At 44.6% G+C, this 18221-nt stretch overlaps 1 long non-coding RNA gene across 1 annotated transcript; it reads right to left on the bottom strand.

Moving 5' to 3' along the window:
• Window positions 1–5934: 5934 nt before the first annotated feature.
• LOC146180272 (uncharacterized) lies at window positions 5935–17140 on the bottom strand. Its single transcript, XR_014700968.1, has 3 exons — window positions 17060–17140; window positions 16214–16319; window positions 5935–6131 (listed from the first exon to the last, which is right to left on the bottom strand). It is a non-coding gene; the product is annotated as an uncharacterized LOC146180272 (long non-coding RNA).
• Window positions 17141–18221: the final 1081 nt, after the last annotated feature.

The following is an 18221-nucleotide window of genomic DNA, read 5'->3' as shown; positions in this document are numbered from 1 at the left end:
CTTTTGTTTCCCGACCTGGTGGGCTTGGCTATTCTTGCATCAGCTGACGGACTGGTTGGCCTTGGTGACCCGTACACAGGACGTTCTCGGTGTCTAATACTCCGTGTCATTAAAGTTTCTTCCTCCTTGTCCCAGTGCATTTCTTTCCTTACCGTTTACACCTAAAGCATCTTGTCCTAACTATATCTCCCATTTGCATTAACCTAGAACACTGCTTTTCCTTTGCACCATTGCCATTCAGTCCCCCATTTATCTTGACTCTCCTCCTTTTAATTGGCGTACCTGGCTGGAGTCCTCCATGTCGAAGTGACAGATGGCCCTGGTTCTACAAGTTGCAAACCTCTTTGGCACTCATTTTTGTAGCCAAGTAAAGTTTATTACTACTACTTCTACTAGGTCTTGAAGTACAGTTTAAAGAGTTGAGGAAAGGTCTACAGGGACCAGCATAGCTAAGAGCGAAACTTAAAAAAAACAATTAGACCTTAAACGTGGGTCGTTTTATTTTGCAGTTCATAACTTGTATTTTGGATAGTTCCAATGAAGCTCTGAATGGTCGCTTTTGATCGTGCTTCTATACCTTAACATTTCTAACTGAAGGTATGAATACATTCTAGAAAAGAAAGCAAAAGCCTTCGGGGCTAGCCTCTTTTTGTGCTTCTAAGTGTTGCAATTTTTTTAGAAAAATTTGGCATTGGCAGAACAGCCAAGTTGAGTATTAAATTTGGGTAAAATGAATTCTGCTTTAACCATACACTCTAAAATTGCCCAGTACTCTTGCTGAATTTTGGGGGTGCTATTAAAATCACTTGTTTTCACATTTCAAAAGCCTTTTTCTGTTTCTTCCTTGGCTGCATATACTGCAGCTAAGTCTCTTGATTTTAAGTGAGTATCTCAATTTTAAGGCACTTTAGATGACCCAGTACTCGCGTCTTTTCCTTTCTTAAAAATTTTTGCCTCAAATTCAAGTTAGTTTTTTATTTCATACAAAGAGGAAGCAGCCACAGTTAAGCAATTACTGTAAGTGTCTTGATGAGCTGGCCCATCAGGTGATGAGGAATGCTTTGTATATACTGATTCACTAAATGAGAAGCATGGGCATGTTCAACTCAAATAAAATTATCTACCTTTTCTTAATCTTCAAAAAGCATTTGATACAGTGACCCTTAAGATTTTAACTACCAAACTGAACTACTTAATTGTCTTCTGCTGTCCATTTCTTGCTATTCTTATGAATTTTTGCATCACATTAAACAACCAAATCAAACCTGGTGATAATGTATCAGTAAAGGGGGTTGTAAAGGGTGGGGTTTATTCCATCTCCCATACTTTTTTCCTTAATTTAATAACACAAGCCCCAAAATTTAAACTTCCACGAGTTTGTCCTTCTAGAATGAACAAATTATGTCACTAAGTGTTCTGACAATGCAGTTTCAGTGAATAAGAATCTGTTGGCACCATGCAGGGGGTCATGCCGACGCCCATGTCAGTATCTGTATCAGTGTAAACTTTCCCAAAACATAATTCTGTTGGCGTATTTAGCTCAAGAAATTTTTATGCGCGGGCTAAATTGAAACCACTGTGATGATCGAGCGCGTACCTGGCCATAACCTCCTCTATTTTTTCGAAAAAATAGAGGAGGCTATGACCTGGCTCTCTTATGAGCCCGTTTCATATGTGCAGATATACCTTGCTCTCGAAGCTTGCCGTCCCTCCTGTGCGCTACGAAGGAGCAAGTGACAACTTCGGAGCAGTACGCTGCCATCTACGCTACCTGCTCGGGTAGTTTCGGCCGTACACAGGCGAAACCGAAACTATACAGCAGGTGAGCGCAAATCGCCACGCTAGTCATGCATGCTGAATACGCGCCACGCACCGCCGCGGGTGTCACTCCTTTCATAATGTTCGGGAGCGCCCGGGAGGAATGGCTAGCGAAGCGATCGTACAACGTACACCCGTACATATATATGCCGCGCGCACTAAATTATCCTCGACCGAGAGGTTTCGTTTTCTGCCATGCGCGGCCTAAATTCATGTGCTAAAAGCGGGGACGATAATGGTGTTTCCAAAATTAAAAAAAAAACTGATATATATATTATAATTGCGACCTCAGCAAACCTATAGCTGTTAGTAAATGAGGCGCTAGTGCGCATGACTAGTTCAAAAGTATTATCAGTTATATACCAGCGCCTGCTTAATTAATTGTTATCGCACCGCATACACGGGCACAATTAAAAGCCTCCAGCCGAACCAACCCGTGAAACTGCATGTTAATTCTGCAATGCCCGCAGTCCCGGCATAGTTTCTTTTTTCACGACTCGCACCCGCAGCAGCGGAGGCTGCAATGAATTGCATGCCGCCCTTAAGCGTGTACGTGGCATCGATCGGCATTGCAGTGCACCGTTGTGATCATTTAAGAGCCAAGAGATCCCGTACGTCTTTGTTGGCCAGCGTGTATAAACGAACTGTCTCGCGACTCGAGCAGGGTAAGCCATGCTAATTCGACCAGGAGGCGACTTCGTGCCAGGAATTGCATGGTTGCGATTTTATAGGAAGTTGAGATTGAATTGCGATGGCCCAGTCGAAGCTAGGTGGAACGGGACTGCATGGCCATGTCACAAAAACGTAGCAGCCGCGGGCAAAACCAAGCACCCAACAACGCAACAGTGTCTTCTGCAGTCCCCCCCCCCCCCCCCCCCCCCCTCTTCCGCTGTGCTGGTGCAGTTGGCGTACTCGACTTCTGTGTACAAGGGTGTGGGATTCAATCCTGACTGGGGTGACTGCTTTTCGATGGGAGCGAATACTAACAAGGCGCCCGCGTGTACTGCGCGGTACGGTAAAAACCTAGCTAGATGGTCGAAATTCTCGGAGCCTTCCACTCTATACGGCGTATCTCATAGCCTGATCGAGTTGCTTCGGGACCTCATAAACCAAACCAAACCATCTTTTGCAGTGCAGTTTAATTCGTCCCCCACGTACCCACCTCGCATACACAGCATATGTAACGCGACTCATTCGAACATTTGACCTCGAGAGCTATTATTCGAACTGAAGTGGAAGCGCGAATTTTCATGTGGCACTTGATCTCAGTGCGTGGTTATGCATGTTTGTTGTGAACATAAAATATGGAAAAAGAAGTAATTTTTTTTTTACTATATATTTTGCGCGGCCGGATTTACAAACAATGGTATAACCAGCAGCCAAATGACCGTTTATATCGAACAATTTGTTCAAATTATTCCATGTTGGTCTCTAACAAATCCAGTGCGTAAAATATGCATCAGAGTGAATCGCCGAACTTTCATCCTCTGATGTGCTCTTTATTCGCTTCGCCGGTTACGCGACTGCCATAGGGCTGCGCTGTAAACTAAACTCGATAAAATATTTTATTTATGTGCTCAATTAGTAGAGATGGCTTACCTGCTTATAGTGCAATAATCAGCGAAAATTGATGGCCATTAGCAACCAAACTGGAAAGAGGGTTGAATCCGTGCCGCGGACGGCGTGGCGTCGCTAGGAGAATCGACGGCGACGATGCGCCGGCCGACAGCTGCCAGTCGATGACCAGACGCATAACATGCTTGGTTTGTAAAGGTGACCACTGCACAAGTGCTGCCAATACTTTACGTCGCAGTCAACAAGAAAGAAGTGAAAGCGATTAAGTTGACTTACGTTGCACTCCCTCTAGGCGTTTTAATTGAGCAGTAGCCCGTCCATGTTTGGTGTCAGTGCTGCGTTTTCATTTTTAGTATCAACCAAGCAGCTCGATTAGACCACTATTAATTGTGCTTGAGGGAGTATATATGACAAACACTAAGTGACGACTAGATATATCAAATTTTCTTTATTAAAGTTTATTATACCTGCAGGTATACTTAAAGCCTGATAGCATCTGGTTTAAGCACCCTTCCATATATATTTCATGGAAATCAGGTTAAGCCTAGCTGAGTCCACTTAGAAAGGTACCCTCTCGCAAAACATATGGCTTGCCAGTGCGAAAGCACGAAGGTGCTGTATAGAAACTAGCAGATGTCGTCCTTGCATGATGGAAACTGGCAGCTTGAAATATGAAATCTATGTGTGCCAGGAGGAATTCTATGTAATATTAAGCATTGCAATACTTTGCTTGAGAGCATATGCTTTTTTTTTTTTGCTCATTAGTTTCATTCACAGTGCACATATGAGGTGTCCACTCGGAGACATTTACTCTATTTTCCTTTTCCAAAAGCTTGCTTCGTCCCTGACAGAGTACTGCCAAATTTTTCACTGTTTTAAGCTAAGAAAATTTCTCACTGCAAAATTGGAAAGTGTGCCAAGTAATTAAGTAAGGCAACAATGCTATGCTTCAGAATACTCAGGCTACTGGAGGCATTAAGCTGAAAGTTTCATCATTAAAATCTTGTCAAACATGAGGATAGTCCGAAACTGAATTGATAAACTACTGATGTTAATACTGCATTTATGGTTCCAAAAATGGCTGGGATCACACGTGTATGCTGATGGTACAGTGTAGCAACTTTTGCTGCTATACGTACCTTAATTACTATTTCTCAATTTTTTGGAACGCTGTCATCTTGACAATGCTATTTTTTTAACTGCCGATTTTACTTACAATTACTGTGCCTAAAGGTTAAAGGTGTGGGAAAGGTTATACCAGAAACTGAAATACACAAATTGAGCAAATGCAACAAATATTTCGGGGGCACTTCAGCACCGCTGTTAAGGAAAACATGCCACAGCATTTACGACTCCTGTACCCTCATCCCTGTACATTTAGTTGGCTACTTGTTGACTCGCCAATCTTAGTTTGCACTTTTATCACACATACCAATTTGTAAAATTACTAATTACCACATTATGTAAATGAACTCCCAACTCACACATCTGACTTGGGATTCTGAAAGGCAATGAGTTTTTCTCATGTCAAAGGAGCTGCTTGGGTAGGCAGCTGGACCATACCATGGTCCTCACATCACACAGACCAATCCATCCGGTCATACTATCTGCCACTCATCCTTGTCGCTCAAATTGCCTTTTTTGGTAAATATGGCCTTTTAATGCAGTCACATCAAATTAGGCGAGGGCTTCAACTATTGTTACATGTAAAGAATTACTGCACACGCTTTTTTTTTATGCCCTTTTAGTATGCTGCCTCACCATCCCAGTAGCATAGAGGCACAGCAATAGTGTATTAAGCAGGTACCCAAGGTTAGATCTAATCTCATTGCTACAAGCATGTCACCTCGCTATTGAACACAATTCACTTTGAAGGGCCAAGAGTTCAATATTTTAGTAAAGTGATTAGCACTGCCAAATATTTGAGCATTACATGAGGTGACAGTATGGGTGTAAGTAAGCATTGCAATTAAGAAAGTTGCTGCTCATCTGCAAAATACTGAATTAAACCAATCTTATGCAATTCAACAAACACCGCCCACTTTGCCATTTTATCATCAGTCCCTGTCTGCAGTTCGAAACATCTTCATTGGGCTTATCTCTAAAAATTGTCTACGAAACATATCTGTGAACTTTTCTTACTTCACTGGTTTTGCGGATTATTTCCAGTCTCAAAAGGAATAACAAATACAGTGTGGTTCTATGACACATACAGTAAATACTTACCTTTCGAGGTAGGTTACAAAAGGGAAGTAATGCAGAAGGTTGGCAGTCTAAACATAAATGAGTGTGTCAGCATGGTGTTTTGGCACTGGAGTGTTTATTACTCCAATCATGTGCGTTAATAATGAATGAAAAGGCACATAAGTAGGAATACTTTATTTTGACACAGAAGCTATAGGAAGCTATGGCTTCAGCAAGATGTGTTGTCGGCCTAGTTGGTGCAGAACTTCAGACATCTTATAGTAGCGCGAAAAAACACACACAAGACAGGGTACAGGACGAGCGCTATCCTGTACCCTGTCTTGTGTGTGTTTTTTTGCGCTACTATAAGATGTCTGAAGCTATGGCCAACGTGTGTGTGTTGCCATTACGCTCGTAAGTGAAGTGCAGACTTGTGAGTACACTGTTGAGCCAGTAGCACAGGGAGCAGTCAACTTGGGCCAGGGAATGCCATGCTTTGAAAGGTGGGCAGCTGTTCTGATCTCTCGACTAGTATCAGTCACGTGCAGGATCGGCTGTCATGGGGAGAAAAAACAAAAGAATGCAAGCTCAGAACAATAACAAAACACCCAGAGAAACTCAGAGACGTACCAAATTTAAATAAAAAGATAACAGGACTGCAGACTATGCAGCAGCTCATATATTTTAATAGTGGATTTGCATATGGTCACTACACCCTCAAAAAGGAAAGAAGCACAAATGCTGAATTCATGACTCGTCAAAGGAACCAGACCAAAAGAAAAGTGTGCACCATGTAGCATAGCTCAAGAATGAGAAAAGCCAAAACAGCAAAAAGGTTACCCTAAGTAAGGCCAGTACTAGTGCTCTCTGCATGCGTGCGACAATGTATCACTGCAGTGCACATGCACAGCAGAAATGGACACCGTGGGTAATAAAGAATTGATATGAAGTTATCAACACTGGCCACAGACATCAGAACAGACAGGTGATTGTGTTTTGGTATAACGCAAGCGTGCGGGCTTTGGTAGGTTGTGAAGCATATAAATAAACGTTGAGACATCTTGAAAACCATGTGTGCACATTTTCATTTGCTGCTGCATCCAAGAAGTTTCGCTTGCACTGTTCATTAGACGACATGCGTTGCTCTCGGATTGTAGCGTTTGTCGACTACACAGCATGATTCCAGAATTGTGACTAATTCAGCTGTGGACTTTTCATTTTCTAAACTTCCGAAATCCTTCCTATGGGCTGTGAAAAAGAATGAGGAACTGTTCCACCGAAATGTAGTGGCTCACCCTCTATAATGCACATGATGGCAGCCATAAGTCATTTTGTGCCAAACAGTAATTTCCATAGAAGTAACAAGAAGTTCTCAAACTATGTGACAGGACCATAGCTATTTACTTTGAGGGTGGCCACAGCAAACAGGCAACAACCACAAGATGGCCAAATCCCTCACCGAACTACAGCACCACAACAGTTGCTACAATGCTAGCATCATAAAACCTCTGGCTGTCTTTGATATATGGCCCTCATCACAAATACACCAGTTCATGTTGTTAAGGAAGCTGTCCATGAGCATCATACTTCTCAAAGCAGCTAAAAAATGTTGCAAACAGAGACCAACACTTGATTTTAAGTGCAGTAGCAGCACTACTAACATTCAGTGTGTTAATGGAGTATAGACATCCTGAAACAAAAGACAAAAATTAAATTATAAATTATTTAGCGGTTGAAGATAAAAACCAGGTGATGATCTGTACAGAGTAATGTTTTGCATGTCGTTAACAAGCAAAATGCGACCAAAATTAGGTGCATATGTTCCTGTAAGATGAAGTGCTGCACTGGCCTAGCCCAAGCAGTGCGAGTACCTCCAGTCAAAACGCTTTCAAGTGTCATCATCCATGAGATGGTTGCCCAATAGCAATCGGAATTTTCATAATGCAGCGTTCCTTATCTTCGGCCAGCATTTTTCACTCTTCCCAATGGATGCAACCCTCCCCAAAACTCCAAATTGAAGACATCAATTCAGTCATGCAGGATTGTCAACTGAACCACAAACCAACTTGGAGAGGTGGAAGCAGGCTCGAGCACTTTGAAGCTACAAAACGGGAGTTTTGAAGCAATCAAATTGTTTTGGAGCATGTTTCTAAAGTCAAAAGATTTTATTAGCTGAATTTTTTATACCTGACATACCAAAATAACCTATTTGATTCCTTTTTATTCAAAGATCAATGCATTGCTGAAAATACAAGACTAACAGCAAAAACACGTACAGATGTTTAAAATAACACAAATGACCTTAGCAACAATTTGGAACAAACTAGCAGAAAATGCAATGCTTGTTTCTATACTTGATGCCCGAACGATAAGTTTGACTAAAAACATGACTCTTTTAGCTTGAGAAATGTGAACTATACCACTATGATGTGGTAAAGCACCACTAGACTAGTTCGGAGTTCACATCAATAAGCAGTACATTTCCACTCTCTATCTTGTGCATATCATTCTTTTTTTATCCATGCCTGTTCTGATAAAATTTCCAAGGCACTGGTCAGTAATAACTTCAGTGAGGATAGACTGCACTCAAGGATAGCCCTTTCCTCCTTCCGATGCTCTACTCCATGGCTTTCTGTCAGTGGCTTCTCATGTTTTCGCTTGAGTGGCACCGGAGCTTCCTTAATTTTAACATGTTAATGATAGGCCCTCCATGCCTGCCCAACACTTGTGACATTTCTAATGATTGACACCTTCATGGTGTCACACCCATAATACTGTATGTTTTTGTCTGACGTATGTTTGACAAGCTTATTATTAACAAAGAGGTTCAATGAAATAGATCTACGACTGCCAGAAACGAGGCTCATGCTGGTCTGGCTTATGGGATTTAATGTCCCAAAGCAACACAGGCTATGAGAGGCTCATGCTCTTCTATTTAGCAGAAAAGGAAAAATATATAAAGGCCCTGTTACGACACAGGTATGCAAACGAACAGAATGAAGTTGAGGAAAGCATATAATTAACTAATAAAACAAAATCTGCATTGGTGATGAACGGTAATTAGCAGTGTATCTACTCTCAAATGAGAAATAACTCATTGCAAACTAGGAAAACAAAACAAAAACAAGAAACATGCCACTGTTGCGAGTACGATTTTCGCAGTGACGCTGGGAACAAGTACACTGAACACGCAAACACCCAGATCAATGTTTTTGAGGGAGCGCGCAGCGCGAGTCCAACAGGGGGGCGTGGTTTTTGCCTAAGGGCGACAACAACTGCACGGCGCTAGGGGGCTGATCCGCTAGCTGAGGGAAGCGAGGGCTCGTCTGGCATGAAGTCAGTGCCACTGCACTCAGAGCGCTAACTGAGGGAAGCGAGGGTATAGCGAGGGCTCGTCTGGTGGTACACACCAGTGCCGCTACGCCAAGGTCCGCAATGCCGGACCCGCTAAGCTACTCTAACTAAGCCGCGATCCATCGGAGCAGTGAGGGCTTTTGATAGCTATCAGTGCCACAACGCTCACTCCGATAGACCACTGCAAGCTGACGGAAGGGGAGGTGTTTACTCCTACTCTCCTCGGTAGCCCCGGGCCTCGACGAACTCCTTTGGCTCCCGGCTGCCCTTCCCTATCAAACCTGCTTTACTCTCTGTGAGAGTTTCTGATAATCTCTCCTCGAGGCCTCATGTAACTTAACTGTCCTCCTATATTGCGCTACATTATTTGGTAGCGCAGGCTGAAACCTCTTTACTCTCCGAGGCTCTACTCGCCTCGTCATAACTGCCAGTCCTCATATACCCTCATATTACATAATCGTTGCGCCCAGCAAACTAAGAGATAATGTAATAATCCAAATTCAACGAATATAGCTGTGGCTCCACCTGTCGGACATCAGCGCAGCCTGCTCTCATAATTTTATTTTCAGTTAGGGCTCATAGATGGCGCTGCTGCGCTACACCACCGTTGAGGTCCGAGACCTCCACATTATGCATCCCATGCTTTACAAACTAGCTACAATAATGGCTGTGCAATCTTTTACTTTCAAGTTATTCATGTTGCATGTATCCCAACATACACAGCGTTCACCAGTGCTAAACTAAACCACAGCAGCAGACGCGGGAATGCCCTGTAAATACAGCAACAAGGTTAACGACTGGGCGAGTTGGTAATCATTCATTTTAAACCAGCCAAAAGACGAGAAACAGAGAAGCCAGCCTCATCTCGTTCGCTTCTATTCTCTGTCTCGTCTTTTGGCTGGTTTAAAATGAAATACAGCAAGTGCCAAGTAGAACATGATGTGGAGCATGGTGTCTGAAGGGTTGCGTATGAACGAGCCGCGCCGGCGCGGCACGCCACTGTTCGTAGTGTGCCCAACCTCCGACAGGCAGTGAGACTCACGGATTCGGGCAGTACGGCCAGTGTGACTCTTTCGTCTTCCCACGACAACTCTAAACTGTTAGAAATTCGCTGAAAAAGAATGTATTAGTTTAGGCTGTTTACAGTCTCCAAACACACCACGAACATGTAACCAATCTTCTAGCTGCCCAATTAGTTCAAGAGATAATGAAATTGTTCATAATTTGCAGAAATAATGAAAAATAACAGCACTACAAAAAATTCACATGGACACTTTGCTAGGTACTAGAAAGCGTAATGAATACAATGTTAGGAGCATTTTTTTATTTAACAAATATTAGCGATGTTATAGCAGTTCAGAGTTTTCAATTTTGCTCTAAATCAGACAGGAAGGCACTCACATTTGGAACAGTGAATTGCTATAACATCGCTAATATTTGTTATACCAAAGTGCGCCTAACATTATATTCGTTATGCTTTCTAGTACCTAGCAAAGTATTCATGTGAACTTTTTGTAGTGCAGTTATTTTTTCATGAACAATTTCATTTATCTTTTGAACTAATTGGCCAATTGGAAACCTAATTACATATTTGAAATCAGGGCAAGAAACTAAATCAGACTACCAGGTTTTATCAAATTTGTTGAAAAACGTAGGAAAAATAGCTTTAAAAGTCATGTCCCCCTTAAAAGCAACCAGTTTGGCCATGATTTCAATTCGTGAAATCGCATTCAATTAGACAGAAAAAAAAATTGTCATTGGACTTCTTGCGAGGATGCTTCAATATTTAGACACCGTGTGCAGCAAAATATAACTGAATAAAATCTCGAGAAAACGCAAAGTAGCCAATAGTGTGCGTATGTAGCCTTCACGCCATGCCAAAACTGCCCTTCGTCAAGCGTAGGTACCACCTCCGTCAAAGAAAGAGAAAGCCAATATTCTTCTCGATTTAATGTATCTGTGAACTGGAGGCGACGGCGGTAGACGAAAGACAAGAAGCTCAGGCGGCGTGCCCGCCCTGTGGTGTGCGAGAGGTGTCGTTATATCATAGCTCACAACAGCACCGCTGCCAGGGCCGGCACGTGTTCTGGCTGCAATGCTCTTCACTGATTCTGCATGTCGCATCTGACGACGTTATTGTAAATAGTTTGTAAACAAGTGTAAACAAATGTGTACAGTCGAGAAGGGAAGTCTTCATCTCCGCACCGCAATGTGTCGCTGAGCCACAAACGCAGCGGTGGTCACCAACACCACTCGGTACGAGCGAAGGCAGAAGAAACAGCAAGAAACACCTGCTGTATAGGGAAGCCCATCTATTCCCCACGCCTTCACCCGAAGATTTTAACTGCACCCAGCGAACCTGCGACCACCAACAGTCAACGCAGTCTCTCGGCAGCCTACGGAAATCAGAGCATCGGTATCGTCACTTACTGTTCGGTGCGGAGCGGCCCGTTCACACACTTCTAACACCACGATGTGGAGGTTGTGGGTCCGAGCCGACCAATGGCATATGGTAGCTTTTTGCTAAACAATTACCTTTCAGACAAACTCATTATGAATTATCCATTGACCCCCTGCCATTATGGGCATAGAGCAGGGGGTCTCAAACTCATATTGCTACGTGGGCTGCATTGAGAAAGCTTTTTCTCTCATGACCCAGGAGCCAGAAATTAACAAAACAACAGGAAACAAAGTACAATAAATAACAATAAAATGAACAAAAATAAGCTAACTTCGTTTTGTCAGACCAAGCCCTCCTATTATTGCAAAAGAAAAGCAATGTGTGCTCCTTTCCACTTCAATGCTGGACAAAAGCCGCTTCAGGATCGCTCGGAGAGAGGTACTGAAATGGTACACCTGTTAATAAATACTACCACACTTATATTCCTCAAAAAAAAAAAAGAAAAAAAAAAAAAGCACACTTGGAAATAAAAGAGAAGGCAAGGATGTCTGGCTCCTTGCTTTGAAGGCATAGTGATGTCAAATGAAAGTTCACGCAGATTAAGTGGTCAACGCCTTTTCAAAAATGAACACGTACTAACTGGTACAAATTCTGAGTTTATTTTAGTTGGAAATTAGGGCTGGTGGTAATGCTTTCAAAAATGTCAGCTGAAAATTTTGAGCTGGCGGACTGCATCACGCAGCTCTGCGGGCCGTGCGCCAAGGCCCCTGGCATAAAAGGATAATCTTTGATGAGCGGAAAGAAAGTGTTCGATGTTGGCGAGAAGATAGTGGATGGAGTGGAGGGGCTGCATTCCCCATTCTCAGCAGGGAAAACTAGAATGCTTCTTTGCTCGTCAAGTGAAGAGGATATACTTTAGGCAGGCATTGCCTCTGCTACGAAATGGGCACCACTGTAGGCAGTGTACACCTGGCCAATGCTTTTAAGGGCCACTATCCAGGGAAGGCCCTTTTAAGCAAAGGAGCCCAGTGTTTCGATCAGGTACCGGAGATAGTCTGTGCAAAATGCTACAGTGACACGCGAGCCGCAAAGTATCGAAAATACAATTCAAAGCTCTCTCATGCTCTCCTTTGGGAAGCTAGCTTCGCCGTTTCCTGCGCTGGCCCGACGGGCCCCAGTAATGACGTACGTACCGCGAACGACGTCCATTGGTCCGTCTCGCTGACTGACGGCAGAAGGATGGGTGTCTACTGCTCGCTGCACGCTTTTCCCTCGCCACGGCCAGACTGAATCTAGCGGCGCGCGCTCCCTCGGCCTTTTTTTCTTTCTTTTTTTCGTGCTCGCGGAGTGCCACGCCCCACCTCCCGCTAAACGCGGAGCAGGAAGGGAAATTTGTCTTGCGGAGGCTAGACGACCTCGGGCAGGAGAGTGAAAAACCTTTGCGAGGGAATGGAAGGAGAGAAGCATGACAGAATCGGGTAATTGCGGTGGCTGTAACTTCGGTATTAGTTACTCTTTTCAAAAACATATTGCGGCCTTGCGTTCTAGGGGCGAAGTCTCACAGTCACCGGGGAAGAAAATATTTTCGACCGGAGGGTGGACAGTGGGCCTTTAACAGTACCACGTGACCGTCAACTGCCCGGCGCTGCTGCGCCGGAAGATGCAGGAGTGCGAGGGCGTGCTCACAATTCTTGCTGCTGCAGTGAACCTCGTTTGCTACGCTGCTTTGATCAATGTGAAGCAACCCTGCCACAATTGGCTGGCAGGCATGTCGGTGCCCGGAGAAGCTGTGATTGCTTGCTTTTAGCCGCAATAATATCTGCATATCATGTGAATAATATCTTCAAAGTACACACATTTCCAATAAAAAATCCAACTTGCCCCATAACTCTTGCCATCAATACTTTTGAAAAATTGTTGTATCGGTACTTTCATTGCTTAAAAAAAAAAAAAAAAAAGAGAAAAGAAACCTTTGAGACAGTATCTGAAAATAGAACCAGGGACAAGTATAATATTTGGAACGTTACAAGTTTGCACAGCTTGAATCCACAAGCACATAGCAGAGCGCTCTCAGAACTACAATATGAAACTTCATTCAAGGGGTTGCTGCCAACGGAGCAGAACAGCCAAGCAGACAACACTCGCTGAAGCAGCATGATTACATCTCCCTGCTTGTTCCCTCTCCTGATTTCCCCTTTGCTTCTGCTCGGACAGTCGACGCTCGAGCGATACTGTTAAAGAATCCGCCTTTTGCGCGAGTTTTCTGCGCATGCGCGACGCCCCAGCGGCGACTGATGAAAACACACTGAGCGGCGTCGACGGCGCTTCTCGTCGCCGCACTCATAGCCAACGCACGGGGGCTGGAGGCGCGGTCACGTTCACAGCCTCGGTAAAACGATGCCAACCACCTGTGCCGCTTACGGCTGCCACTGTCGAGGCGTGCCGTGATGCAAGGCGCGTTTTGTTAGGTTTCCTTCGGCGAGCCGCGACCTGCAACGGCGTGAAGCTTGGATTAGGGCAACCAAGCGTCAAGACGTGAATGGGCGACCTTGGCAACCGACTGCGTGCTCTCGACTGTGCGAAAAACACTTCGTTACAGGTATGTATGCATCTAAAGGAAATGTGCATGATGAAAAGTATCTACCGGAATTTGCATCAAGCCTATAACCCACCAGTGATAGCCGCAATGAGCATTTGTTTGGCGCGTCTGATGGCGATGTATTTTGTCGTTTGTTTTATTTATGTGCGAAGGGCGCGGGTAGCGCAGATATCACAGGTGGCTGTGTGCGCTAGACCGTAATATTTAGCATGTTTTATCGCGACTGCCGCCTGACTAAAAAGAAGAAAAAAAGGGTGTTTGTTGTGATGCACCGCCGTTAGCGAGCCGAGTGGTTGAGCTGGTCATGAGGCTCGCGAACGGCTTTGCATTAAAACACCGTATTTTTTTTTCTTGTTAGTGAGGTGGCAGTCACGATACACCATGCTAAATATTACGGCCTAGCGCACACAGCCGCCTGTGATATCTAAGCTACCTAGCCCTTTCGCACATAAAGATAAAAAGGGACAAAATACATCGCCTTCAGGCCCCGGTGCAACTGAAGCAATCACGCACCGAAGAAATCCTCATTGCAGCTATCACTGGTGCGCTACAGCCTGGGTGAAAACTCCAGTAGGTACTTTTCATCATGCCTATTTCGCTTAGATGCATACATACCTGTAGTATCTGTGTTTTTGCCGCTCGGAGCATATGACGCACTTGACACTTGCACGACGCACAGTATTTTTTTTTTTAATTAAAGGCTTGCCTTCGTGCACGCCAAAGCATCCGGACTTTGTTCCTTTAATGTACGCAATCAGATGCACTTCGTTAGGGAGCTTGATAATCGTCGTCTTCGTCCAACCGTTTGCAACGGCAAGGAAACCGCCCGGCACAATAAATGAGTCTCCTAGAGGGTTCATGCTCGTTCACTTGCAGAGTGGATCGCTCTGGACGTAGAACAGGGTTGGTTCCTGACCGAGATGCGCATCCGATATGTAGGAGATTCACATGTGTCACCAAGTTGTTGATTCCGCAGAAATCGCGGCGGAGGCAGAAATGAACGTTGGAGATCCTTTCACAACAGAATGACCATTCTCTGCTCACCGAGTACCTTTTCACTACTGCGACCACATCCGTTCTGACTCCTGAGGCCAGAAACCGGCTACAGCTCTGAATCATCTATTGCCAGAAAAATGCAGCGCGTTTCCTGCAGGTGTGCATTCCGGCCGGGACAATGCCCTTTTCATGGGGTGTGTACATGTGACTCTCTGCCGATCTTCGTGGATGAAATCCTATAGCTGCACGGTTGTAGATGACGCGAGGAGGAAGCGACGCCCATTGCACCATGCCGGCGCCGCGGTGACCGCGTTGTGCTCAGTAACTCAAGACACCCCGCGCATATGCGCCGCTCAAAGTCACAGGAGACGATTCCACCTAGCTCTGCAGCATCAACAAACCCCTGGCTGCTTTGCCCTTTGAGATCCCTCTCTCTCTCTGCCCCCACGCTCTCCTGTCTGCCGAAAACCTGCACGCTGAGAGCGTCTCATTCTGTCACGTCGAACACTGCCCGCGCTACACGCTCTTACAATACGAAGATAGTATATGCGTACGTGCGTTATGAGTGGATTGTGAAAACGCTCTACCTTCCCCCATACTGCGTGAACATGATATGCTGCAATCACTGTCACTACTTTCCGCTCCGAGGCCAAAAAAGGGGGGAAGCTTTCGCTTTCTACCAGCGTTGGCGCCACCATTTCGTATGGTGCGTTTTCGCGTCGTCTGCTACACTGCCGCTCAATGTGTTTCCCGCCCGCTCCTCGCGCAAAAGGCGGATTGGCAGGGTGTATATTCTGTGCTGCTTGTCTTGCAAGCCATTGATGCCAATCTTGCAGACCTCATTTTATCTTTCACAGTGGTTTCCAAAGCTATAAAGTTCTTGCAGCAACATTGTCACACGCACAAAAAAGCAACACAACCAACCTGTGCAGGAATATCATTCGGTGGCAGCTTTGCCAGTTTTCCACAGCGAATTGAGAAGACAATATAGCGTGGTTTGATCTTCCATCTTGCGCAAACATTTGTTTGTTTTTGGAGCTAGTCTGCTTTTCTTAGTCTGAATCAACTGTTACATTGCACACTGTTTGCAATGCATTAGTTGCAACTGAGAAAGAAAGGCTGCAAACTACAAGCTGAACACTGCAGCTGCAGGAATGCTTGCTTGTTTGATTCATTCATGCACTCTATGCAAACTGGGGACCTGTGCCCAAGCATGTTCCCCATGTAAAACAAATGACCAGTCGTGGTGGCACAGCAATTGTTTTGAAATTAAGTACAGGGCTCACCTTGTGGCGTTAGAGCATATGCTGCCTCTGCCTTTCATAGTCCCTTGTTCAGCCTCAGCAACCAGCAAGCACATGCTAGACTCCAAAACACATATCAGGAAGGTCCCTGCGTACCAAATATTAGACGTCAGCTTATAAGCGATCTTCACACACACAAAACAAATTGAATTTAAGACAAGTACATGTTGATGCACTTTAAACACAAGGCGAAATCGCTTACCTCACCGTAATTAGAAAGCGGCCCTGCATACATTTGACAGTGTGCAGTCATAAAATGAGGTATGAAATCATTACACCGCGTCATAGCAACGAGGGCCACACAAAATGATAGTACGTCGCACAAATGGTTAGCACGTCGTGGTGCATCAAAACAAAAGCTTCCCACACAGGCCTGTGTGATCCTCGCCTTTCCTGCTTCTACGCGTTGTTTTGTCATGTCCTAGTACCTCCTAAAGTCCCTCTATCAGCTCAGAGACGTTACAATCATTAACTATTCACCCAGACAGCTGCGGAAAGCTTACCCAAGTTTCCCGCCCTTTTCAAGAGCACGCAAGACTGATAGTCAGGCGTGCTTTACATGATTGAGATTTCCGTGCGGTTGGCCTAATAAACGGTATTCAACCACATGTTCCTTAGTGTCGAACTGCGTTGAGCTTTCGATTGAAACCTTCGATAATACACCTTTGGGGCGTTCGGGCCGACTGCCGGCCAAGCAGGCTCAATGGTCGTCAACAGAACATTCGGGCGCACGGAAGCTGAAACCTAAATGTAGAACTCCAGACAGCGGGTAATGACTCAATACATGCACACTGAAGTATCTAAAGAATAGAAAAATTGCTTACGTACCGTACAACACGAGAGCACACGGCTGACACGGCGACACAGCTCTCACGGCTCCCACCATGAAGGACGACGACCAGCCATTTTGCTACTAAAAGCAACACAAAACCCACAAAACAATAGCCGGATGTGACGTTTATTCTAAACCGGATAAGACGTCATGGGTTGCAGCAAGCATTTTGCTCCTGCAACCGGTTGCAGGAAGCATTTCGCTGCTGCAACCGGGTCGCAGCAGACGGCGCCTTTTACTGCTGCTTCTGCATATTTGTGAAGTAAAGGTTATTTTATAAAACTAATGTTACTGTGACTTTTTTACTCCTTTTCTCTTGCGTCTCCAAGGAACCTCTCCACTGTGCATGCTTGCAATATACAACAATTGCAAGGTTATTATTCCTATTATCAAAGATAAATAAACACAAAGTAAAAGGAAAAACAATGTGCCGATGGTGGGAACCGAACCCACGATCTTTCCCCTAAGCACATTACATTACTAATTTATGAGATTATCAAGTAATAATTAAAAAAAAAGACAAAGTACAATCCCCAATGCTTTCCTTGGCCTCGCCGAATGTTGGCTTCTTTCCTTCATGTATTATAACGAGCACCCTCATTCTCCCCTTCATTTATCTGCTTGTAGCTTACGGGAGTCTCGGTTCTGGCAGTCTTGAAGCCATAGATAGCGTAAGAGGGTTCTAGCACAGCTTTCGCCCTCGCTCTTGATCACGTTCTACGTGACGCTGGCAGTAACAAAGGACGTTAAGGGTGGCGCTGGTGAACACTCTCAAGGTTCGTATAAAGACAACATTAATACCCAAGAAAGTAGCTGGGGGGACAGCGGCCGATGTAGATCAGTTGGAAGAGCACCGGACGCGATATTCGGAGGTCGTGGGTTCGGTTCCCACCATCGGCACATTGTTTTTCCTTCTACTTTGTGTTTATTTACCTTTCCCTTAATCAGATTACATTACTAATTTATGGGATTATCAAGTAATAATTTAAAAAAAAAGACAAAGTACAATCCCCAATGCTTTCCTTGGCCTCGTCGACTGTTGGCTTCTTTCCTTCATTTTCCTAAGCAGAGTAGACGAATTGATTGCCAAAAACTTGCAAGGGCTGGGATAGGAATCTTTCAGTAGATGATTTCCTGGTCTTTTACAAATATTGCAAT

This window comes from Amblyomma maculatum, chromosome 9, assembly GCF_055883805.1.
Source record: "Amblyomma maculatum isolate TAMU_Amacu chromosome 9, ASM5588380v1, whole genome shotgun sequence".
NCBI lineage: Eukaryota > Metazoa > Arthropoda > Arachnida > Ixodida > Ixodidae > Amblyomma > Amblyomma maculatum.
This window is presented reverse-complemented; position numbering and strand designations above follow the sequence as displayed.